Source organism: Mobula birostris, chromosome 21 (genome assembly GCF_030028105.1).
Source record: "Mobula birostris isolate sMobBir1 chromosome 21, sMobBir1.hap1, whole genome shotgun sequence".
Taxonomy (NCBI): Eukaryota; Metazoa; Chordata; class Chondrichthyes; order Myliobatiformes; family Myliobatidae; genus Mobula; species Mobula birostris.
This window is the reverse complement of record NC_092390.1, coordinates 32904251-32930926: the sequence shown is the minus strand read 5'-3', so window position 1 is coordinate 32930926 and position 26676 is coordinate 32904251. Positions and strand designations below refer to the sequence as shown.

The 26676-nt window shown below is 44.1% G+C and overlaps 1 long non-coding RNA gene across 1 annotated transcript in view; it reads left to right on the top strand.

Moving 5' to 3' along the window:
- The first annotated feature begins 13507 nt into the window (after window positions 1-13507).
- The window catches only part of LOC140185703 (uncharacterized), a 46631-nt gene continuing 33462 nt past the window's right edge, over window positions 13508-26676 (top strand). The window contains exon 1 of the long non-coding RNA XR_011882698.1: window positions 13508-14063. This is a non-coding gene — a long non-coding RNA (uncharacterized lncRNA). The remainder of the gene's footprint in view (window positions 14064-26676) is intronic.

Sequence of the window (26676 nt, the reverse complement as noted above, 5' to 3'; positions counted from 1 at the left end):
TAAGCTCAACTACAAAATTGCTGAAGAAAATTATGACAGTTGGCAAAGCCATGATTCCAGTCAACTCATATACAGCAGCATTCAAAATTAATTATGATCGATCAAAATACAGTCTATAAAAGTTAATCAAACAATAAAAATGTATTAATAAGCACATCAGTAGTTTGAAAGATTAGATAATGCATCTTACATTTACCATTTATCCCTTGTCACCATTTATCTCCATTTGAACAGATGGATTTGCAAGTCCCAAGCCAATTCCTTTGTGCCGCCAGTCCATTGGTCTGGTTCTTCAGTGTTCTGCTGAAGTACATGTAGAATCCACAGCAGAGATTTCATAGGTCGAACTTAGCAAGCAGCTTCAGAGCTTCTGCAAATTATGAGGCAGAGGATAGAACACAGAACAGTCTAGCACAGTACAGGCCCCCTGGTCCACGATGTTGTGTCAAACTTTTAATAAGGGTAAAGCAAGTGAAGATGGATACAGAATTGCTGGCAGTTCTCAGTCGGTTCCAGTTTACTCTTCTGTGCATATCCATTAAAATTTCACAATATTTCACTTTCCCTTACCATTGAATGCAAAAACATCAAGCCATCTTCGTCAAAATTAGTGTGACACTCATTACAACTCAGGGCATCGGAGTTTGGAGTTGAATCCTGGCATCCTCTGTGAGGAGTCTGAACGTTCTCCTCTATGGAATTCCCTGGGTGCTCTGGTTTCCTCCCTGAGTCCGAAGATGTACCAGGTAGTTTAATTGGCCATTGTGAATTCTCCCGTGATTAGGTTAAAGTTAAATCAGAGTTGTTGGGGTTTGCTGGGCTGTGTGAGTCGAAGGGTTGGGAGGGCCTATTCTGCACTCTACAGGTTATGTCTAAATAATAAATATAATGGCCATTGCTATTTTGTGACTGTCCAGTAGGTGGCGCACTGTTGTAGCCTGGACAATGCTACCTCTGGTTTTGTCACCAATCAAACCTGGAAAAGCCTTTTAATTACATAGTGCTGTTATTAATGGCATTGCACAGTTGATATCTAGCTTGTTTGGGAGCTACCTTTTTCAAGAAGGCATTTATACATCCATATCAACAATATGATCATGTGGGAAAGTTTAAAAGTTTCAAATTTACATATTCAAGGCTCAAATTTATCATGTGTGCATCGAAACATACAGTGAAATATTTCATTCATGTTAACAAGCAACAAAAATTAAGTCAAATACAACAATATCTGTTATTGGGCCTATAGAACAAATTCCGTTTAGTGGTTTGAAGGACATAGGTTGCTTTTCTTCCAGAGGAAATTACTTAATTTGCAGCTGGCTGACTCAAACTTTATCTGGTGATGATGATTGCTAAACTCCAGCTTGACGAGGAAACTCAGATGGGATATGTTTGAGCTGCACATTCTCTTAAGATCAGTTTTCTTTGGAGCATCTGCCCAAAATATTTAATGAGGTGATGTTCTTAAATCCTGATGCTGAGCTGATGTTCTATAAAATCCTTCCTTAATCACACAATATGCGCTGTTGGCTTTGAAATTTCTCTGTATAATACCTGACTTTGTTTAAGTGGGAGTAAGCACTACCTCACTGTGGAGGCATACAGAAAACAGGCCCTTCAGCCCACCAAGTCCGTGCCTACAATGGAGTATTTTTCTATACTGATCCATTGACCAGACCATGGCCTGTGGCCTTCTTTCAGTTTAATTTACTCCTGACGTAACACGATTTGCCCCAGTCCTCATTAAGCCCTCTGTTTATAGAGAGTTTACACCAAACTAAATATATTGGGCAAGGTTTCCCTCTGACAATAATTGAGGCTAATGTTGTTTGGGGTTGTTTACGCACAAAATGCAGCAACCTCATCTGTGGGCAGAATAATCTTCCATTATTGTCTGATTTGCAAAAATAGAACTCTTGCTGTCTGCTTCACCTTGGAATTACATTGAATGTGAGAAGCTGTAACATCCACGACATAGTGAAGTTTTGTTTTGCTAGAAAAGGTGAAGCCTTGCTCATTTTATGCCAAGTACCCTTTTAATGATGTGAGGTGTTAATTCTACCAAACTCTACGGTATCAAATATTAACTGCTACATACACACAATTTCATTTTTCCAAAAATTAGCCATTGATTTCAAAAAGAAAGATTTAAAATGTGATTTGATTTGCTTTCATTTCTGTTTTCTTCCTCAAACTTTTTAATCTGAACTTTCATTCTGACACTTTTTGTTTCCTGCTCTGTACCTGATCTGGCGTTGAACTCATTCACTCCAGTTTTCATTTCCATTGCAATCCTTGCTCAGCTGATTTAAGGCAGCATGGCGATGCAGCAGTTAGTAGTGCAGCCATGCTGTTGTAATGGCTCAGCTTTGATCCTGAACTCGGCTGGAGCATGTATGGAGGGGACATGTTCTCCCTGAGTTGAATTGGTTGCAATGGCATTGACTTACTACATTGGCTAGTCTAACTCACCCCTAACCTTGTTGGGTATCAAGAAATGAAGGGCATGAGAGAGAGAACTGGTTACAGGGAAGGGGAGGTGAGGGCAAAAACTAATAGGAATCTTCTGACTGCTTGCATGGACTCACTAGTCTGAACTGCCTCCTTTGATGTTGCAAGAAGATTTCAGACACATAATTGCTCACTCAAGTCCAGCCTGTAGCTTTTTCACCTTGCACTTCCAGCCCCATGCAATGCAGTAAAAACTCCTAAAGAATGATGAAGGGGCAAAATGGCCTCTATGATTTTGTGAACTAATGGCAGATGATGTTGGATGCCCATGGAAGGGTAAATGAAAATGGAGTTAGGACTATTTAGATCACTCTTTCAAAGGCTGCTGTTGGGATTTGCCCCTGTGGTAAATAATTCACTCTTATCTTTCTATAAAGCGATGTATTTTGCTCTGGCTTGGTAATACTATATATTATATGTAGCTCTATCAATGCGTTGTACCCCACTTTGGAAAATTATTAATTTAAATACAATCAAATGTATTTCTGATGCAGAATACAACATACTTGTGCACCTTTGCAACATGTTTAACTCTTCCTCCCTGGTCCCCATTTCCAGCCAAGTGCCTTTTTTCTTTCAGATGCTACAGCAATTAGGAAAATTAACAATTATGTTTGTTCTATATTATTGTCATGTTGTAAATATCTTGACTTCATAGCAAATATAGCAGGCACTTATTTTAATTTTGTTGACTGACGAATGCATCAACATATTTTTCTGCTTATAATAATTCCAACATTTGTTACTATTCATGACAAGATGAAGACAACATTTGGCAAATTCCATGCACCCGATACAAACTGCTCCATTAATATATGGCCATAAGCTTACAAAGAAGATGTCAAACAATAAACTATCTGCTCCAGGAGATCGACAGTTGAACAGTATCTGTGGCAGGAAAGGAACTGTTGATGCTTTGTGTCAAAGCTCTGCATCTGGACTCAAAGAGTGATAGAGTGATAGAGTCATAGAAGACGATAGCAAAGAAAGAGACCTTTCGGCACATCTGGTCTCTGTCTAGTCCCGTAGATCTGCACCCAGATCATAGCACTCCATACACTTCCCATCCATGTTCCTATCCTTCTCTTAAATGCTGAAATCAAACCCGAATCCAAGATGTCGCAAGAGGGTGCCTTCTTCAAGCTCATCTTGTGAAACAGCTTAATTTCTTCTCTTTAATGTCATTTTTTATTCTTTTTAAGGTGGCTGGGGTTCTGTCGGAGTCCATGATCTACAGCTGTGCTCAAACTGTGGTTCTTCACGGCAGTTCAGTTCCTGCTCCCGGAGCTGTTGTCAATAGCTCCAGGAGCAGCCTGGAAGACGTGCGCCTTTGGGGTGTGGCTCTGTGGTCCTGTGGACAAACTGATTCCATGCTGGTGTCACCAACTGAAGTGTCGTGGGAGAATGGAACATTGTGACAGCGGATGTGGCAGTCAGAGGCCTCCGTGCTCGGGTGATGGTGTCTATCCCTCGTTTTCTCTCGATAGTAGGGGAGAGTCTGCTGCCCGTTCTTGAGTCGGAGAAACTCCGAATAGAAGAGGTGTGGCAGGTTACAACATCATAGCAGCAAGTTGTTTTGTTTTCTTGCTCTCCCCTCTCCCTGTGGAAAGGGAAGCACCTCCCTGTCCTATGTTAGTGAGAGAGAGACCCTGTGGCATGTCAAATTGTTGGGTGAACAATAGTTTTGTTGGACTGCAGAATCATGGTCTCCTTTTGGGGGCTTTGCTATTGCTTGCTTGGGGGGTTGTGGGTGAGGATGATTCCTGAAGGAAATGGGGGAAGAGGGTGAGGGTAGGATTGAAGTGTTGCTGCTGCTTGTGCATGAGAGGAGGGGAGAGGGGACTTCGGGGTTCTAATCTTTTACTGTCATTCATTCTTTGGGGTTCTCTTCTGTTTTTGTGGGTGTCAAAGAGTGCTGACAAGACTAATTGGATAAGACAGAAAAAGCGAGTTAATGAATGAGTGTGGGGTACAGAGGCGAAGATTGGGCTGATTTCACTCACTCTCCCGTGAATGATTAATGCCTTACCGCGGTACCGAGGCTGTGAACTGATTCGGCTGCCGTTCCTTTCTGCCCCGCTGGTGTGACGAACTGGGGACCAAGGCTTTGGGCCTTCTCCGGCTGCTCTGGGAGCAGATCCGGGACTCAGTCTGGTTCGGGATACCGTTGGCTTGCTCCTATTGTTTGCAAGATGTGTGTTTCCTTTCTCTCTCTCTTTCTCTGAGCAGAGGTTTTTGGTCTTTTTTTTAAATTGGGTTCTTTCGGGTTTCTTGCTTTGTGGCTGCCTGTAAGCAGACAAATCTCAAGGTGTATGATTTATTCATTCTTTGATAATAAATGTGCTTTGAATCTCTGAATGAATGGAAGTATTTTGGAAAAGTGTGTATTGTTGGCCAGAAGAAGGCAGTGTTGGGTCATGATGTGTGTCTCCAGCAGCAAGCTCAATCACCAACCGATGTGTTACGACACTTCTTCAGCTCAAACTCATGCTTTACTTAAAGAGGAAGTCATCAATATTTTTAAGCTTCCCCTATTAATAAGGGAAGTGACAAGATATATACATAAGCTAACTGGATTTGATTAACTTTTAATTAAGTCAGCTTTTGAAAAATCATTATTAATACACTTGGGTTGGATCTCTTTCCTGTCTGGCTGCTCGGCTGACAGAAACAATGGGTGCCACCTTTCAAGTGTGCCAATAGACTGAATGCTAGTATTAGACAACAATTATTTAAAAGCAACAGTATTACTTCTCCTGGAAGAACTCCAAGGGTCAAGCAGCATCTGAGAGGGGAATAGAATTGATGGTGTTTCAAGTCACGACCCAGAGAGGAGAGGCTAATACCTTGTACAGACATTGATTTTTCTGCCCTGTGGACAATGAGTGTTTCGATGTTGAGTGTAATCACAGACATCTGGCGGTCCATGGAAACATAGGGCTGTTGTGGGAGAGCTGAACACATTAACTGGTGAAGCAGAATTAAGAGGCCTTCGTGTCCCCATCACTGTTTGTGATGGTTATTGTCTCTCTGCTTTGGTTTTGTTCTTGCACTCCTCTGTGATATGTCATGAAGCCTCCTGTTATCTCTGTCCCTCTGTCATCAGATTTCTAATTAGTCCATGAACACTACCTCACCTATCTTCTTTTCCACTATTTATCTGTTTTCTTTTTTCTCGTAACTTTAGTATTTTATACTTTGCACCATCCTGCGGCCAAGAAACACATTCCATGATATCTGTCGGTGATAATAAACCTGATTCTGTTGTTTTCCCCTACAGTAGCTGGTTGCAGTGTTATGGAGTACTCTATACTGCTGCAGCAACAGAATTATCTTGAAAATCCAGTGCAGCAGAGTAACAAGCCGTGGGCTCACCAGTTGCAGCCGACTCGGAGAGGAGATACTGAGATGGTGAGAGAGGACCCCTGTAGGGTGTGCTGGAATCTGGACTTGGGTCGGGGGCTGGCCCATCTCATCAGTGCTGCCCTCCTGTGTTTGCTCAGTGGAACAACAAGCTGGACCAGGATAACTTAACATCTATTCAACACTCATGTTCTCAGGGACTTGGAATTCTTTCTTGTTCTTTGTGACGATATGTTTTTCTGAAATCATAACCAGTTCTATTTGCGCCATGTGCTATGTGCAGTGTGCTGTGTGTGCTGTTGGGAATCTGTTGTGCACCTTGGTCCCGCAAGAATGCTGTCTAAAGGCTGTCTATGGTTGACACCGCACACAGACTGTCTGTGGTTGACACTGCACACAGGCTGTCTGTGGTTGACACTGTACAGACTGTCTATGGTTAATACTGTACACAGACTATGGTTAACACAGTACACAGACTTTGGTTAAGACAGTACAGACTGTCTATGGTTAATACTGTACACAGACTGTCTATGGTTAACACAGTACACAGACTTAATGTTTACCACTACACAGGCTATTTAACGCTAACATGGCGCAAAGTTGCAACCAGGCTGATGGACTTTGCAAGGGGAGTGGCAGTGTCTTCACTGAGTACAAACCTTATGCAGTGTCTTCCATGCCACTCTGAACAACACACTTCCTTGCTGCTGTCCGCTAGTCAGACAGTCCAGATAGTGACTCTCCTACGAAGATACAGCAGCCCAAGCCAGGGCTCGTTGGAAGCTCTCTTAAGGCCAAGCTCCCCATTCTAAGATGGAGTGTCTTTCCAAGGTACAGCTGCAGTTCTTGCAAGCTGCTTTCTCTTATTTTCTCTGGCCTCCCTTTATAATCTAGGCCTCTGGTTATTAAAGGTGAACATTCCATTAATTGTAAAAATTAAGCTGATCGGGGTGCAGACCCTTAGTATTTGCAAGTTCCTTTGGTCCCCCCAGAAGTGCCTGTTCCTGTCCCTTTAGCTTTTAGCAGTGAGTTCTCTCTGAGATCTGCTGCTGCGTGCTCCCCCGGCAGTTCCCATCGGCCTGCCGGCCATGTGACACTGTGAGTGAACTGTGTGGGAGCACCCGTACAGAGTGCACAGGAGACAGCTGTTCCTGATATAAATAAGGGTGATTAATTAGCCTTTGTACGCAGTTTGAAAATTTCCTTTTGGAACATTTATTTTTTTTAAATTGAATTTCTTTTCTGTATCATGGCCAGGTGGATGTTCAGTCCCAGAGGGAGGTTACCAGATTTTGGACATTTAAGGATTAGGATTGTGGTTAATGGCAACACACTCATTAATGTGTTTGGGAAGAGCCTTGGCAGCACTCTTGGTTAATTTCTCACTTTCCCTTTCTCCTCCTCCTTATGACCCTGCATCTCAAATGTACACTTGGTTTCCAAGCACATTTTGAGGTTATGGAAAGAGATTACGAACACCTACGCTCTGTCCGCCGGAGAAAGCAGGAGCTCCCAGTAGCCACACATTTTAATTCCATGTCCCATTCCCATTCTGACATGTCTATCCACGGCCTCCTCTACTGTAAAGATGAAGCCACACTCAGGTTGGAGGAACAACACCTTATATTCCGTCTGGGTAGCCTCCAACCTGACGGCATGAACATTGACTTCTCTAACTTCCGTTAATGCCCCTCCTCCCCTTTTTACTCCGTCCTTTATTTATCTATCTATTTATTTATTTATTTATTTATTTACAGTACTCTCCCCCCCCATTTTTTTCTCTCTCTCTTTTTTCTCCCTCTATCCCTCTCACTATAACTCCTTGCCTGCTCTCCATCTTCCTCTGGCGCTCCCGTCCCCCTTTCTTTCTCCCTCGGCCTCCCGTCCCATGATCCTCTCCCTTCTCCAGCCTTGTATCCCCTTTGCCAATCACCTGTCCAGCTCTTAGCTCCATCCCTCTCCCTCCTGTCATCCCCTATCATTTCGGATCTCCCCCTCCCTCTCCCACTTTCAAATCTCTTACTATCTCTTCTTTCAGTTAGTCCTGATGAAGGGTCTCGGCCTGAAACGTCGACTGTACCTCTTCCTGCAGATGCTGCCTGGCCTGCTGCGTTCACCAGCAGTATTTTGTGTGTGTAGCTGTGAGAGACCCTTTTTCTTTCCTCCTCTCTGCTCTTGCTGCTACTCCTCAACAGCTGGTGTCGATGCCGTCCTTCGTAGCGGGCAGCTCGCACGGCATTCAGTGGAACGCCATGCGTCATGGCATCTACTGTAATCAGCAGGTCTGCAGCCACGCCGGGGTTCGTTCAGGGGACTGGAATGTAGCTGACATCATTGCCCTTTGCATTCTGAAGTACCAGGACGCTGGGGAACGGCCCATGTGATGTGCTGCCTCTGGTGTGGCAGAAGCTCGACACCATTTCTGAGGCCAGTGTATGTCAGAGTAAACACGTGGCATGGCTACAGCATAGTGTATGTGCAGTCAGTGGGATCTGCAGGGAATCTGCTAGCCCTGCCAGTGTACTGTACTCTCTACAGGCTGTCTCTGGCCTGAGAGGATGAAGCACGTAGAACATAGAAATCTACAGCACATTACAGGCCCTTCGGTCCACAATGTTGTGCCGACCGTGTAACCTACTCTAGAAACTGCCTGGAATTTCCCTAGTGAAGAGCCCTCTATTTTCCTAAGCTCCATGTACCTATATAAGAGGCTCTTAAAATACTCTATTGTATCCGCTTCCACCTCCACCATTGCTGGCAGTGCATTCCACACACCCACCACTCTCTGTGTGAAAAACTTAACCCTGACATCCCCCTTGTACCTATTTCCAAGCACCTTAAAACTACGCTCCCTCGTGTTAGCCATTCCAGCCCTGGGTAAAAGCCTCTGGCTATCGAGACGATCAGTGCCCCTCATCATCTTATACACCTCTGTCAGGTCAGCTCTCATCCTCCGTCGCTCTCATATGCTAAGGTCTCTTTGAGTAGAGGCCCAGTGACTTCCTTTGTTCCCCAGTAGAGAGGAAAGGGACATGTTGCATCCATCTGCTGCACTATGGCGTGGCAAGTAGGTTTTTCATTGAACCTCTACATGTACTTTTGCATATGCCATAAAGTTGACTCTAAGTCTTGGCCTTCATTTGGCTCAGACGCAGAGATGTTCATAGATCTCTAAGTCATAGACTTATACAGGCCTTTTGCCCCATCATCTTTACAATCACCACGGGACTTAATGCAGGACGTTCGGGTGGATTCCCTTTACGGAGAATGCCCGTGTGTGATTTTTGTTTAACGCGGGGAGGCTGCTGCAGGGGCAGCCACCGCACGGTACTTGACCGATCGGGGTCAGGGAGCGCTGGCATGGAGTACAGGACGACCAGGGACCCTCCATTGCTGCAGCCCTCCTCCACCTTCACTGCGGTCGTCATCTTCCGCCAGCTCCACCGTTGGAGGCTAGGCTCTTTGGAATCTTTCCCGTGAACTTGCCACCCTGGATGACCCCACCCAGAGCCAAGGTCCAGGCGGCATTGCTCTTTGGGATCGCAGAAACACGTAAGCCTCCCGACATTGACAAGGTGACAATCATGTGGAGGAAGGGTTCTTCAGAGAAGCCCACAGCTGCCTCACGTGACAGAGCGATTACTGGCTCCTGACCACCTCCCCAGGCTTAGATTAGATTAGATTATGAGGACACTCAGTCCTCGTTTATTGTCACTTAGAATTGCATGCATTAAAAAATGATACAATGTTCCTCTGGTATGATATCACAGAAACACAAGGCAGACCAAGATTAAAACTGACAAAAACCACATAATTATAACATATAGTTACAACAGTGCAAAGCATTACCGTAATTTGATAAAGAACAGACCACGGGAAGGGTAAAAAGAAGTCTCAAAGTCCCAATAGCCCCAACATCTCATGCAGACAGTAGAAGGGAGAAACTCTCCCTGCCATGAGTTTCCAGTGCTGCAAACTTGCCAATGCAGCATCCTGGAAGCACCCGACCACAGTCCAACTCTCAGTCCATCCGAAAACTTCGAGCCTCCGACCAGCCCTCCGACACCGAGCACCATCTCTGCCGAGCCCTTCGACCCCAGCCCCAGCCGCCAGCCACAGTCAAAGCTGAGGATTTAGGGCCTTCCCCTCCGGAGATTTCGGATCACACAGTAGCAGCAGCAGCGAAACAGGCATCTCAGAAGTTTCACCAGATGTTCCTCCGTGCTCTTACGTCCGCCTCCATCAAATCGGAGTTGTGCATGGCCTCCTACTTGACAGATAACAGATATTCATCACCAGAGAGGCCGCGCGCGCTGCATCGCGTCACCATCTTCTCCTCCTGCCTTGGTTAATGGAATATGATTGCCGCTGCAGCAAACCTTCTGAATAAGGAAGTCACTGGGACTTTATTCAAGGAGACCTTCAACGCACTTCATTCTCTCTTGCCAGAGACCAGCATATAGAGAGTATAGTACTCTGGTAGGGGTTTCAGATTCCCCCACAGATAACACTGACTGCACAAACACTGTGTTGTGGGCAAACCACACTGGCCTCAGAAATGGTTTCTAGCTTCTGCAAAAACACATCATGCCATTCCCCAGCGTCCTGTCAATGGCCAAGGTCCTGATCTATCAAGGACGATGCAAAGGGTAATGGTATCAGCAACATTTCAGTCCCCTGAACAAACCCAGGGGTGGCTGCAGGCCCGCTGGTAGCAGGCCTGCTGGCTTCATTGTGTAACCAACACAGCACACCTGCAGAGGAACCCATAGCACACCTGCCGTGGGGAAACGTGACAGAACACACCACGGGTTTGCTGAAACAATGTTCTGCCACGACAGGTCAAGCCGACTCCAATCAGCAAAGGGCAATCACCTAGCTCCATTCAGAAAATATCAGTGCTGCTGTCATACCTGCATTGCACACTGATGGATGCCGTGATCTGATAGCTCTACAGGTTTCCAGTGTGTACGCTCTTTATCTGCATGGCAGCGGTGGTGTTTGCCCGCCGAGTCTGAGAGGACAGGACGCCTGTGTGGGAGGGTTTTTAAAGAGGAAATGCTGTTGAACTGGGGCAGCCCCGCTCCCTCGGCCTCGGAGGTCCGGGTCCGGCGTCACAGCTGGGGTCTTCCTTGGTTACAGTGGATCACCGTGACTTCTGCGCCTCGCCATGCCCCTCTCTCTCCACGGAACGTGGCAGAGCCGCCTTCCGCGCAGTGCGCCGGAGCTGCCTTCGCGTGCCTGGGCAAGCGTGCCCCTATCTCGTCGGCGTGCGAGGCTGCCCGCTGCCCTTGCCTGCAAACAGCTTCTCGGAGCCACAGGTGAGAGCCGAGTGTCCTGTGGGCACCAGAGGTGAGTGAGCTGCCCCAGAATGGACATGGCAAGCCCCCTCACTGGAGGTGCTACCCTTCCTGGACAGCCCATTCAGCCCTGTCTGCATGGTAATGGCCTTACGATTAAAGCCTTCACTGCGTATAACCTCTGCGGGAGAGTTTTTGAAGTGAAGAGCTGAGGCAATGGGACAATTCCACTCTTTCAGCCTCTGAAGTCCAGGTCCAGTGGATGGCACTGGGATACTCCCAAGAGCCCTTCCTCTGCCCCTCCTTCTCTCTTTCCACCGTTCTGTCTCTAACTTTGTGCTCTTTGCTCATTTTCTCTATTCCGCTGTACTCTAAAGAGGTAGCTCATACATATGTGTCTGCGAACAGCTGCTTTGTGGGGAAGCCTTCAAGGCAGCAAAATATCTTCCAGGACCTGTCACAACAGTGAATATTTAAGTTTATAACTCGAAACAACTCAAGAAAATATCAGCCACTTGTGGAATCCAGTTGATATGTAAGTAATTGATGGTTTCTTGAAACATTGTGCGTGGAGAGCCACTTCTGCAGCTGAGGACGCATTCATCTGCATGCGATGAACACAGGGTGGTAGCTGGAACGCTGAACTTCAGAGTGGTAATGTTGGCAGTCAAACACTGGCTGATGTCATAACCTGCTTCCAGTGGGTGTATCCTGTACTACATCACTGTGGCATCTGGTGTAATTCACTTTACAGTCTAGTGTGTACTCTTCATGAAAGCTTTTGTTTTCTTAGTCTTCGGAAGGGGTAAGTAAACTCAGCACACCCAAAGCTTAAGTATTAATTCGTGTGAATTTCAAATGTGGAAAAGCAAAACAAGCGGATTAGTAGGCCATTATCTTGTTAAAAATTGTCATGAGTGATAAGCTATTGCTGGTCTAAAATAATTAGAACTCATTCAAATCAATATCTTTCACCTTTGCTCTGAAACTGGGTTTCCCTTATCTTCAGCAAACGCTGCTTCTGCTGCAAAAATTCTCAGATTCTAGGTTCAGTCTATACTGAACCAGCAAATACTTACCAGTAACAAAAGGCAAAGTAGTCAATGTTTTAAATTCCGACTCAGCACTCCACAGAACAAGCACAAATATCAATATAAATCAAGCCTTCTGACCATTAGTTTACAAGAATGCATCTTCCAATATAATCCTTTGACACTCTTAATAACAGCTGCTTCCTGTAAAAAGTAGAAGCAGCTGACTAATTGTTGCCTTTTAACACAAGGATATATAATCCTCCCCCCCACCCATTCCAGCCTGGTATCAAATACAGTTTAATATGGATGGCAAAGTGAACAGGCATTCAAACAGAAAACATCTGTAAGAGTGAAAATACATGGAAGAATTTCATCACAAACAAGAGAAAATATGCAGATGCTGGAAATCCAAACAACACATACAACGCGCAGGACAAGGGTACAGACGACGTTTTGGGTCGAGACCCTTCGCAGGTCTGGAGGAAAGAAGATGAGGGGTAGAGTTAAAAGGTTGGGGGGGAGGGGAAGGGGGAACACAAGGTGATAGGTGAAAATGGGAGGGAGAGGGGTGAAGTGAAGAGCTGGGAAGTTGATTTGTGAAGGAGGTAGGGGGCTGGAGAAGGGGGGAGTCTGATAGGAGAGGATAGAAGGCCAAGGAAGAACGAAAAGGGGGGAGGAGCACCAGAGGCGATGGCCAGGCAAGGGGATGAGGTGAGAGAGGGAAAGGGGGATGGGGAACGATGAATGGGGGAGGGTCAGTAGCAGAAGGTGAGATATTGATGTTCATGGCATCACGTTGGAGGCTACCCAGTTGGAATATAAGGTGTTGTTCCTCCAACCTGAGTGTGGCCTCAACACGACAGTGAAGGAGGCCATGGATAGACATATCGGAATGGGAATGGGAAGTGGGTGGCCACTGGGAGATCCTGCTTTTTCAGGCAGGCGGAATGTAGGTGATCAGCGAAGCGGTCTCTCAATCTACATCGGTTCTCACTGATATACTGGAAGGCACATCAGGAGCACCAGACAGAGTATATCACCCCAACAGACTCACAGATGAAGTGTGTCCTCACCTGGAAGGACTGAATGGTAGTGAGGGAGGAGGTGTAGGGGCAGCTGTAGCATTTGTTCTGTTCTCAAGGATAAATGCTGAGAGGGAGATCAGTGGGGAGGGACAAATGGACAAGGGAGTTGCATAGGGGGAGATCCCTGCGGAAAGCAGAAAGTTGGGGATAGGGAAAGATGGGCTTGGTGGTGGGATCCTGTTGGAGAAGGCATGAAGTTCTGGAGAATTATGTGCTGGATGCAGAGGCTGGTGGGGTGGAAGGTGAGGACAAGAGGAACCCTATCCTTGGTGGTATGGCAGGAGGATGGGGTGGGAGCAGATGTGGGTGAAATGGAAGAGATGCAGTTAAGGGCAGCATTGAGGGTCGATGAAGGAAAGTCCCTTTCATTGAAGTAGGAACTTCCACACTGCCACGAGCCCCATAGCTCCCGCACCCCGCACCTCCCATTCCTACCCCTACCCAAGGAGGAACCCTTTCAGGGCTCTTTTGAAGACCCTGACCTGGAGTTACATGCTGACTTCAGTTCTTTGCGGTAATGGGACCCAATCTCGGGATTTCACAACTGGGTGTATTCGACATGCCAAGGATGTGGCCTAAGAGCTTAGCTCGCCTTCGGAGGCCCGGGATTTTGTGGCTCTTGACATAGACAGATCGAAGGTCGGTGTCCCAGCAGGAAATCAGTGTACTACAGGAGTCAGAAGATCTATGGCTGTGTGCCCAGAGGCCTGAAATCTTTGGGCACAGAGCTTGGAAAAAGCGACGCAATGGACTTATAACATCATCAACCAGTGAGTTGTTTGTTATTTCTCCCCTGTCAGTGTGAAACAAAGACATCTCTTTCTCCCTTATTAGGGAGAGAGAGAGCCTATGGTATGTTGAATACTGGGTGAGTGAGTAGTCTTTGGGGTACTGCGTCCGTGTCTTTTGCTGTTGCTTTGCTGCACACTTCAGTGACTGATGGTGGGTGCCGATGCCTTTTTTTGCTTGTGGGGGGAGGGGAGATCGTTGCTTTGCTGCTGCTTACACGCAGCAGGGAGGGGAGCTGGTGGGGGAGCTTTTGGGTTCTAACATTTAACTATCATTCATTCTTTGGGGCACTCCTCTGTTCTCATGGATGGCTGTGAAGAAAAAGCATTTCAGGATGTATATTCTATACATTTCTCTGACATTAAATGTACCTTTGAAACCTTTGAAGATCTGTAATCCCACGTCCATGTAAACCATTATTTCAGCTTGTCCCTACCCCTCTGAACTCATATCTGCATACCTCGACTCTGTTTTATCCCCCTTCCCCAGTTCAGTCCCTTCCTACCTACATCCCTGACACTTCACATGCTCTGGATCTTTTCCATGATTTCAGGTTCCCTGGCCCCCATCACCTTATTTTCACTATGGATGTCCACTCCCCATACACCTCCATCCACCACCAGGAAGGCCTCAAAGTTCTCCATTTCTTTCTGGACCCCAGACCCAACCAGTTCCCCTCCACCACCACTCTCCTCCACCTAGCGTAACTTGTCCTCACTCCAAATAATTTCTCCTTTGGCTCCTCCCATTTCCTTCAAACCATAAGTCCATAAGATATAGGAGCAGAAGTAGGCCATTCGGCCCATTGAGTCTGCTCCGTCATTCAATCATGGGCTGATCCAATTCTTCCAGTCATCCCCACTCTCCTACCTTCACCCCATACCCTTTGATGCCCTGGCTAATGAAGAACCTATCTATCTCTACCTTAAATACACCCAATGACTTGGCCTCCACAGCCACTTGTGGCAACAAATTCCACAGATTTACCATCCCCTGACTAAAGTAATTTCTCCGCATCTCAGTTCTAAAAGGACGTCCTTTAATCCTGAAGTCATGCCCTCTTCTCCTAGAATCCCTTACCATGGGAAATAGCTTTGCCATATCTAATCTGTTCAGGCCTTTTAACATTCGGAACGTTTCTATGAGATCCCCTCATTCTCCTGAACTCCAGGAAATACAGTCAAGACCTGCCAGACGTTCCTCATACAGTAACTCTTTTATTCCCTCTGTAATGTTCGTATATCCTTTCTAAAATAAGGAGCCCAAAACTGCACACAATACTCCAAGTGTGGTCTCATGAGTGCCTTATAGAGCCTCAACATCACATCCCTGCTCTTATATTCCATACCTCTAGAAATGAATGGCAACAACGCATTCGCCTTCTACACAATTGATTCAACCTGGAGGTTAACCTTTAGTATATCTTGCACAAGGACTCCCAAGTCTCTTTGCATCTCTGCATTTTGAATTCTCTCCCCATCTAAATAATAATCTGCCCGTTTATTTCTTCCACCAAAGTACATGACCATACACTTTCCAACATTGTATTTCATTTGCCACTTCTTTGCCCATTCCCCTAAACTATCTAAGTCTCCCTGCAGGCTCTCTGTTTCCTCAACACTACCTGCTCCTCCACCTATCAAACAAAAGGTGTAGCCATGGGCACGTGCATGGGTCCCAGCTATGACTGCCTGTTTGTCGGCTACATTCCAAGCCTACATGGGTGGCTGTCCCACACTTTTCCTGTGCTACATCGACGACTGCACTGGTGCTGCTTCCTTCACCCATGTGGAACTTGTCCACTTTGCCTCCAACTTCCACCCAGCCCTCAAATTTAACTGGTCCATTTCTGACACCTCCCTCCACTTTCTCGCTTATATACTGATGTCTGTTACAAATCCATGGACTCTCACAGCTACCTGGACTATACCACCTTCCACCCTGTTACTTTTAAAAACACCATCCCCTTCTCTCAATTCCTCTGTCTCTGCCACATTTGCTCCCAGGATGAGGCTTTTCATTCCAGAACAAAGATGTCCTCCTTTTTCAAAGAAATGGGCTTCCCTTCCTCCACCATCAATGCTGCCCTTGATTTCATCTCTTCCATTTCACGCATGTCTGCTCTCACCCCATCCTCCTGCCACCCTACCAGGGATAGGGTCCCTCCTGCCCTCACTTCCTATTCCCATTCTGATATGTCTGTCCATGGTCTTCTCCACTGTCATAATGAGGCCACACTCAGACTGGAGGAACAGCACCTCATATTCCATCTGGGTAGCCTCCAATCTGATGGCATGAACATCGATTTCTCAAACTTCTGGTAATGCCCCCACCTCCCCCTTCCATGTCCATCACCTCCGTCTGGTGCTCCTCCCTCCTTTCCTTTCATCCATGGCCTTCTGGCCTCTCCTAGTCTCCCCCTTCTCCAGCCCTGTACCTCAGTCACCTATCAACTTCCCAGCTCTTTACTTCACCCCTTCCCCTCCCAGTTTCACCTCTCACCTTCTGTTCTTTCCCTCCCCTCCCCCCCACCTTTTAACTCTACCACTCATCCGGACCTGCCTCTTGTTTTTTTTTTGCACTACCTTGCTTTCCATTTTCTATTTTCTACTTATGATTTATAATTTCAATTTTTAATATTTACTATCGATTTGTACTCCGGGGAGCGGGAAGTGCAGAATCAAATATTGCTGTGATGATTGTATGTTCTAGTATCAATTGTTTGGCGACAATAGAGTATAAAGTATCTTATTCTTCTCCAGTCCTGCTGAAGGCTGTCTGCCCAAAGCATCGACTGGACCCTTTCCAAACATGCTCTCTGGCCTGCTGAGTTCCTCCAGCATTTTGTGTGTGTTGCTTGGAAGAGTTTCATTTTGGTTCACTCAGCTGTTATCCAGTTTATTTTCAAGTAGAACATGTTGTTCCTTGAGTGCAGCCATAAAGCATATTCATTACACTTGAATTACCAATTTAACCTGTTCAATTTAATAAGCAGCAGCAGATAGAATTTCATTATGGTGTTCTGATGACAAATCATCATCAGTATTTTAAAAGTTTAAACACAAGAAATTGGAAGAAAGGTAGTGTAGTTTATGAAACACATTGGTAGACACAAATGAGTGACAGATTTCAGATTCATTTATCACATGTATATGGAAACATGCAGTGAAATCTGACATTTGCATCAACAGCCAACACACCTAAGGATGTGCTGGGGGCAGCCTGTCAGTGTCACCACACACTCATCACCCTGGACATAAGTGCCACTAGGCAATAGTCAGTGAGGGAGGTCACCATGCTCCTGTTCAAAGCAGATGGGTACCACACATACCGCTGGAGTAAGAGGTTGAAGGTGTCTGTGAACACACCAGCCAGTTGGTCAGCACAGGTCTTCAGTACTTGGCCAGGTACTCCATCCAGACCAGATGTTTTCCTTCTGGTTTTTGTCTGTTTATCATAATTTCTATTGTATTTCTTTTTATCCCGTAAAAGCCTGCAAGAAAATGAATCTCAACATAGTATATGGTAACATATACGTACTTTGATAATAAATTTGCTTTGAACTTTGAACCTTTAACCTCACTGAATTAGCTGGAAAAAATACAGTGTAACATCTAAAAAGACTGACTTAAAAGTGTTTTGTGTATTAATACAAATAATATTATCCTTCTTTCTGTCATTTCTAGCTCTTTCCAATGCTTTCTAATATTTATACTGTTTTGCTACTAGATGACATCATCTGCATGTGATACCTTTGCTGTAACAAAGTAATTTAAAAAGTTGGTCTAAAACAGAGGTGCCGAACCTTTTTTTCATCCCATGGACCAATACCATTACGCAAAGGGTCTGTGGTCCTTAGGTTGGGAACCCCTGTTCTAAGAGCTTCCGAGGACAATGGTGCAAGAACTTAGCTATAGTTGCCTGGTTTAACACAGGCCAACTAACATAGCCCCATTGTCTGATGTTTGGCTAATACAGACAAGAAGTTTCATAGTCGCTTCACTTTGCAAACCACATCTCTTCGCAGCCAGCTCAAGTGCCCTTTTAACCTCAGATTACTGCTTGCAATTTACATTAAGAACTGAAGTCTGGTTCTTGTTTACAACAAGAAGATGAGCAAGGAATATTTGTTAGAAGTTTAACTTTGTCACAACCAACTCCGATCCTGCTGTAGTGGAAAGATGAGAACAGCAATAAGCCTTCCGGGACCTGGAAAGTGAATATCCATCACAGCAGGATACCTTGCTTTCTGACAGTAAATACAAAAAAAGAGAAACTTTTCCCTGTACATGGATCTTCAGAATATTATTCCACTAGTAACTTCAATGTATAATTAGAAGTAGAGAATGAAAGAACCAAATAAGCTGGATACTGCATCTCAAATCCAAACCAGTTTTTAAATCAACAAACTCTGATTATTATCTAGGGTGCATAATTGTTGTTAAAGTACATCGACATCCTGATAAACACAGTTCAGGCCGTGTGTTTTTTTGTTGTTTGAATACAGCTGTGATTGTACTGAATTTGTAATGTTAGGATAATTGTTACTGAAATTTCTACTTTTCCAGTTCCCTCCAGTGCTTTCAGTAATCTTATTGTCATTAACAGGATCCAGCTCCAGAGATTTGCCATAAACCTTTTCCCATTTCAATTACCTTCACTTTATCTCCCAGGGCTCATTAATGCTGAATGCAATCATTGCTCTCTCTCGAACAGGATACATCAATTTTATGTTTAAAATATCTCTTCCCTGACTCCGTATTGCCCCAATACCATGCTAGTTATCATCATAGATTACTGAAATTGAGCTCCTCTCTAGATTTTGAGTTTGAAATTTTCTGTTAATTATAATCATCAGTAACTTAATCTTGCCGGATCTATATACTTTATAGTTTCGAAGAATGATGAGCAATTTTATTGAAATATATCGGCATAATAGGGTGGACATTAAGAAGTTTCCACTAATGGGAAAGTCCAAGTTGCACATTAATGGTGTAGCCATTTAAAATAACTAACATTTTCTGCCAGAGGGTGGTGAATCCGCAGAATTTGTTATCTCAGAGGGCAAAGAAGATTGAGTCACTGGAGATATTTAAATCAGGTTTGAGGGGTCTGATGGTCTACTCCTGCTTCTAATGTCTTACATTCTTACATCAACATCTGTGTAATACACTACAATTGGCCTGGTTCACTTCCTAGAGGTGATTCCTGATTTGTTAACCTTGGGCAAATCAGGGCCAATATTTTGCCCTCATGGCAACCACTGCTACCTCTCAATTGCAGCTCAGACCCTATTCGTTCCTCCGAAGGAGCTGGGATGATTGGCTGACACACAATGTAGCTCGTGGCATATGCAGGCAGTGGCTGCTTCTTTAGAGATTGTCCCAAGAGGCAAATTAAACAGCTCAGGATTAATGGACCCAGCACAAACAGAATAGCTTTTACTGCAACCTATTGTATTGGGCTGTATGAGAGAGCCAGAGTCATGGCAAAGAACAGCACAGAAACAGGCCCTTTGACCCATCTAGTCCATGCCAAACCATTTAAACTGCCTTTTCCCATTATCTGCACCAGGGCCATAACCCTCCATACACTTACCACCCATCTACCTATCCAAACTTCTCTTAACCGCTAACACTTTTCATTGCGGTCTGATGAGCCCTTGGGCAGGACTAGGCTCTGATAGTGGTGCGGGATCTGAGCAAGTTCCTTACTGTTATGTTAACAGAACGGGATCCGAGCAGGTTCCTTATTGCTGTGATAGCAGAGCAGGATCCGAGCAGGTTCCTTACTGTTATGTTAACAGAACGGGGTCCGAGCAGGTTCCTTACTGTTATGTTAACAGAACGGGGTCCGAGCAGGTTCCTTATCGTTACGTTAGCGGAGCGGGATCCGAGCAGGTTCCTTGTTGTTATGTTAACGGAACGGGATCCGAGCAGGTTCCTTATTGCTGTGATAGCAGAGCAGGATCCGAGCAGGTTCCTTACTGTTATGTTAATGGAACGGGGTCCGAGCAGGTTCCTCATTGTTATGTTAACGGAGCGGGATCCGAGCAGGTTCCTTGTTGTTATGTTAACGGAGCGGGATCCGAGCAGGTTCCTTATTGCTGTGATAGCAGAGCAGGATCCACTGCTTTTGCTGTTTTTCCCATAGCCCCCAAAATTCCTGTTTTGATAATCAATAGAATAATAAAGTGCCTTTAGTGCACACTGCAAACTTACAAACCTTGATAACTGTCCCATATCAGCCAAAGCCAAATCCAGAAGATGATTTCAACACATTAAACTATGGCCTTACTAAAAGTTAGGTGTTTGGCTGGAAGATCACATTTAATTAATGACTTAATTATCAGGCACAGCTTTGATTTAATTTCAGTTTTATAAGTGAGACCAGGATAAAGAAATGAGGAGGAGGGATAGCCGTTCTGTTTAATAATTCTTATCAGTGTAAGCAGATACCATATGGTACATTTGCATCTTTTGAATGTCTTGCCTTTCAGTTGAAATCCTCCCATCATGCTTTATTTTTAACCATTTGCAGGCCACCAAATATTGTACAGCCTTTTTTGATGACTTTGTTGAACTACAGTCTATTGTTTGCGTTGACTTTGACTGGGTACTCACAGTTGGTGATTTTAATATTCAGGTTGATAACCCCAAGAGCCTGATGGTTGAGGGTTAGTAACTGTTCCTGAACCTGGTGATGTGGGTCCTGAGGCTCCTGTACATTTTCTTGAAGGTAGCAGCGAGAACAGAGTATGGTTTGGGTAGTTAGGGTCCTTGATGATGGATGCTGCTTTCCTGCTGCCAACACTCCATGGAGATGTGCTCAGTGATGGAGAAGGCTTTACCTGTGATGGATTGGGCCGTACCCACTACTTTTTGTAGGAGTCTTCATTCAAGGCCATTGGTGTTTCCATACCAGGCTGTGATGCAGCCAGTCAATATCCTCTCCACCACACATCCACAGAAGTTTGTCAAAGTTTTAAATGTCATGCTGAATCTCCACAAACTCCTAAGGAAGTAGAGGAAGTGGAAAGAAGCTTACTTAAGGTTTAGGAAGCAAGGATCAGACGGGGCTCTAGGGAGTTATAAGGTAGCCAAAAAGGAGCTTAAGAGGTACTTAGGAGATACAGAAGAGGACAAGAGAAAGCTTCGGTCGGTAGGATTAACGAAAACTTCAAGATGTTTTACACAAACGTGAAGAACAGGGGGATGACTAAAGTTAGGGTAGGACCGATCAATGATAAAAGAGGAAACGTGCTTGGATTGGGAGGAGGTAGGGGAGGTTCTTAATGAATACTTTGCTTTAGTGAGATTGACCTTGACTAATGTGAGAACAGTGCTAATATACTGGAACATGTTGATATTAAGAAAGAGGATAGGTAAGTTCCTGGGGCTAGATAGGATACACCTCAGTTTAATATGCGAAGCAAGAAAGAGATTGCTAGGCCTTTGGTGATGATCTTCGTGTTCTCACTGCCGCAGGAGTAGTAGCAGAAGATTGGAGGGTGGCAAATGTTACTGCTTTGTTCAAGAAACATAACAGGAATAAGGAAACTATAGACCAGTGAGTCTTATGTCAATGGTGGGCAAACTATTGGAGAAGATTCTTAGAGACAGGATATTATGAGCATTTGGAGAAGTATGGTCTGATTAGGGTTTGACAGCATGGACAGGTCATGCCTGACAAGTTTGATTGAATTCTTTGAATATGTGGCAGAACACATTGATGAAGGCAGAACAATAGATGTGGTGTGTATAGATTTTAGTAAGGCACTTGACAAGGTTTCCTTTGGTAGGCTCATTCAAATGGTCAGGAGGCTGGGGATCCAAGAATACCTGACTGTGTGGATTTGGAATTGGCTTGCCCAAAGAACGCAGAGGTTGGTGGTAGATGGAGTGAACTCTGCCTGGAGGTTGGAGATCAGTGGTGTTCTGCAGGGAAAATCTGGGACCCTCCCTTTTTGTGATTTTTATAAATGACTTATAAATGAAGTGGAGGGTGGGGTAATAAGTTTGCAGATAAAGGTTGGTGGTGTTGTGGATGGTCTCAATGGTTGTTGTGGATTACAATAGGACATTGATAGAGCTGGGCTGAGAAGTGGCACATGAGGTTAATGTGAGAAAGTGTGAAGTGATAAACTTTGGAAGGCCAAACCTGGAGGCAGAGCTCAGGGTTAATGGCAGGATTCTAAGCAGTAAGGAGGAACAGAGAGCTCTTGGGGTCCATATATAAACATCCCTCAAGGTTGCCGTGTGAGTTGATAGGGTGGGTAAGAAGCTGCATTATATGTTGGCCTTCTTTAGTTAGGGAATTGATTTCATAAACAGAATCAGGTTTAATATCAATGACACATGTCAAGTGAGGTGGTGTTCATGGGTTCAATGTCCATTTAGGAATCAGATGGCAGAGGAGAAGAAGCTGTTCCTGAATCACTGAGTGTGTGCCTTCAGGCTTCTGTACCTCCTACTTGATGGTAACAATGAGAAGAGGGCATGTCCTGGGTGATGGAGGTCCTTATGGTGGACAGCGCTTTTCTAATACACTGTTCTTTGAAGATGTCTTGGATACTACGGAGGCTAGTACCCAAGATGGAGCTGATCAATCTTACAACTTTCTGTACCTTGTTTTGATACTGTGCAGTAGCTCCCTCCCCCCATACCAGACAGTGCTGCAGACTGTCAGAAAGCCCTCCATGGAACATCTGTAGAAGTTTTCCAGTGTCTTAGCTGACAAACCAAATCTCCTCAAGCTCCCAATGAAATATAGTCACTGTTTTGCCTTCTTTATGGCTGCATTGATATGTTGGGACCAGGTTAGATCCTCAGAGATCTTGACACCCAGGAACTTGAAACTGCTCACACTCTCCACTTCTGATCCCTCTATGAGGATTGGTTGTGTTCCTTCGTCTCATTCTTCCTGAAGTCCATAATCAGCTCTTTTGTCTTACTGACATTGAGTGCAGGGTTTTTGCTGCAGCACCACTCAACCAGCTGGTATATCTCACTCCTGTACGCCCTCTCGTCTCCAGCTGAGATTCTGCCAACACTGGTTGTATCATCAGCAAATTTATAGATGACATGTGATCTATGCCTAGCCACACAGTCATAGGTATAGAGAGAGTAGAGCAATGGATTAAGCACACACCCCTGAGGTGCACCAGTGTTGATCATCAACAAGGAGGAGTTATTAATATCAAATCACACAGATTATGATCTCCTAGTTAGGAAATTGAGGACAGAATTGCAGAGGGAGATACAAAGGCCCAGGCTTTGTAGCTTGTTGATCAGAACTATAGGAATTATGTTGTTAAATGCTGAGTCGTAGTCAATGAACAGCATCATGACATAGGTGTTTGTATTCTCCAGAAGATCTAAGGCTGTGTGGAGAGCCATTGAGATTGTATCTGCTGTAGACCTAGTGTACTGGCAATAGGCAAACTTCAGTGAGTCCAGATCCTTGCTGAGGCAGGAATTGATTCTAGCTATGACCAACCTCTCAAAGTATTTCATCATCGTAGATGTGAGTGCTATTGGATAATAGTTGTTAATACAGCTCACACTACTCTTCTTGGGCACTGGTATAAATGTTGCCCTTTTGAAGCAGGTGGGAACTTCTGACTGTAGCAAAGAGAGGATGAAAATGTTTTTGATTGCACCTGCCAGTTGGTTGGCACAAGTTTTCAGAGCCTTACCAGGTACTTCATTGGAGTCCTACCACCTTATGAGGGTTAACCCTCCTGAAAGACAGCCTGACGTCGGCCTCCGAGCCAGAAATCAAAAGGTCACCAGGAGCAGCAGGGATCTTCACAGCTGTAGTTATATTCTCCCTTTCAAAGCAGGCATAAAAGGTGTTGAGTTCATCTGGTAGTGAGGCATCGCTGCCATTCATGCTCTTGGGTGTCACTTTGTAGGAAGTAATGTAGTAATTTAGAATTGTTCTTACTCAATTTCCAGCTAATGAGACGGTTTCTTGCTACCTGTCACTTCAGAAGTGTGAGCTTATTATGTAAACTAGATTCTAAAACAATACTTCAGCCAGCTGGTGTTGGGAATGTACTGTAGAATCAAAGTGGTGCCAGCATAGGGTATCATTGTTACTAGCTGGCATGCTTCATCATGTAAATACATTGTCCCACTGGCTGCATTGCCTCCTATGTTGGCCTATACTGTGCAGAAACTTGCAGATGTAACTCAAATGATACAGAGCTGACAAATCATCTCTGTAATACCACAAACATGTCTTTGATTGTGTCTTTGCCTTTTTCTTTGCACTAAGGTCTTGCTTTTGAAGTGTTTTTATTGCACTGTATGGTATAATATTATGTATAATTTGTATTCTTTATGTTGTCTGTTCCTACATGCTGCTGCAAGCAAGACTTTCAATGCACTCTACCTCACCATACTTACAGTATACGCATGGCAATCATCTCCAAGTCAAGTTAGCCTTACAACTCTCATATCTGTTCTGCTACTCTGTCTCATTCCAAGATCCATTTTTCCGTATTAGCTTGTGAAGAAAGTTTAAGGTAATGGTGGGACATGGTTTAAAAAAGCCACATTGTTGAACTTCCTTGGTGAACAGAACTCCATAAACTTGTTCAGTACCTCTGACTTTTTCTACGAATCTTTGCTCACTATCCACGTTTCCCCCAAATCTTGCTTTCAAACTTGATTCATTATTTTGCAATGTCATATAAATCTCTTTCAAACGTCAAGTGATGAAAGGTTTGTGATGTATAAGGACAATTTTTTTTGTTTGTTCACAATTCTGGAAGTGACTGACAGGCTGTAGGTGGCCTATCTGAAAACCATGTGTATATCTCTTTCAGTATTGGTTCAAAACTAACCAACCCCCTGAAAGGAAGACTGAGCAATTAGAATTCACCCATTAAACAAAGCCTGCCTCTGAATAACAGGGTAGAGAATCTTTGCTTAGACACTAGGCTTATGTAAGAATTGACATCAATGGTTCATTGTCACTTCTTGCAAGCCCAAAGTCTTTGAGCAGAGCTGGAACTTGGACAGGGCCCCACACTATCTGACATTTTGTCCCTCAACTAAGCTATCATTTAAATTAAACTAGGGCTTTCTATAACTTAAAGTCTATCCTCAATGTCCTTGTCAGACAGAAAAAACAATCCTAGTTTTGAAATCATTGTTTCACCCAGTAAAAATAGCTGTTGTGAAGCACAAGTTCTATTTCCTTTTTCTAATAAAAAGTATGCCGGTTAAAATACTATTATCAAACACCTTTTCAAATGTTGCTCTTAAATGTGTGGATTATTGTTTAAATTTTGAACTCCGTATTCTTTAATTCATAGTGCCATAGGAAGATGTAGTGCTTCTTCTTTTGCTTCAGGTTATGTTTAAGGGAGGTTGGTTGACCAAAATAAGGTGCATTACTGCCACTGACTGAGCATTATTGAAGCACACCAAATACATTTCATCTAGAAAATCTTCCTCCAGCACCCCTTTCACATTTGTGTCACTACAACCCCATATGAGCATCAAAATCCCCTATTGTTAGCTAACAAACTTCTAACATTTCATTGTAGGATTGAAAAAAAGAAAAAAAATAGAAATGAAGAGATAAAACATTATCAACCCTTCTCTAACCATTAGCTAACAAAATTCTAGTACTTCATTGCAAAAAAGGAAAAAAAGGTAAAAGTTAAAAAAAAACCCTTCTTTAAAGTCTCAATATTATTTACCTCTCCTTGTAAAGCACCATCAATAACTTCTAGAGTTAAGTCTTTTATCTGCAAATGTTTTCTGCAGCTTCTAATATAATTTTATTTTTTTCTGTCCTACTCTTTGTTTATGCTGTACAACTTACTACCTCTGCCATAAAAGTAACAAAATTTTAGTTTAGCAACAATCAAGGAATCCTTTGTTATAAAATCATGCACTTTACACACTGACTTTAATCTGGCTGTATTCTGAATATTAATAGGTCTCATTGACACAGACTTCTGTACCTTCTGAAGAGCCTCTGCATATGAAATGCCCAATTCTACCTGAACACACCACACTTTGACAGCTTTCTTATACCCAGGACACCCTGCATCGACAGAGCTACATTCCCCTCCACAACTGTTATATTTTGGCTTAATGCCTTCTCCATGTTCTCCATGACATTTACCCTTACACACAGCTGCTACACAACCAAACATCTGGCACTGTAAATATCTCAGAGGCAGCACATAGACTTGAACCATAAAACTCATTAACCCTATTCGGCAACTTATTTTCCATCAAATTTAATCAACACTGACATGCTACTTGTTCTTATTCCACCACAAAAACACTAAGTGTTTAGCATCTACAACTCTTCCTTGGACTAAATTATTTTTAACTCGGTCCATGGATACATCCACAGGCACTCCTGTAATTACTCCCCAAAGCCACTGTCATTCAATATAATTACTTGGTGTTACTTCCTTCCTCCCACAACTTTTAATACTAAAGCTTTTTCATGTTGCTTACTCCTTTACGAAATACTAAGGGTGCCAGTCTCTTAAAGGTCTTGAGCCCACAGTATCTTCTAACACTAATCCTTAGTTAACCTAATTGGACTGATATAGAAAAA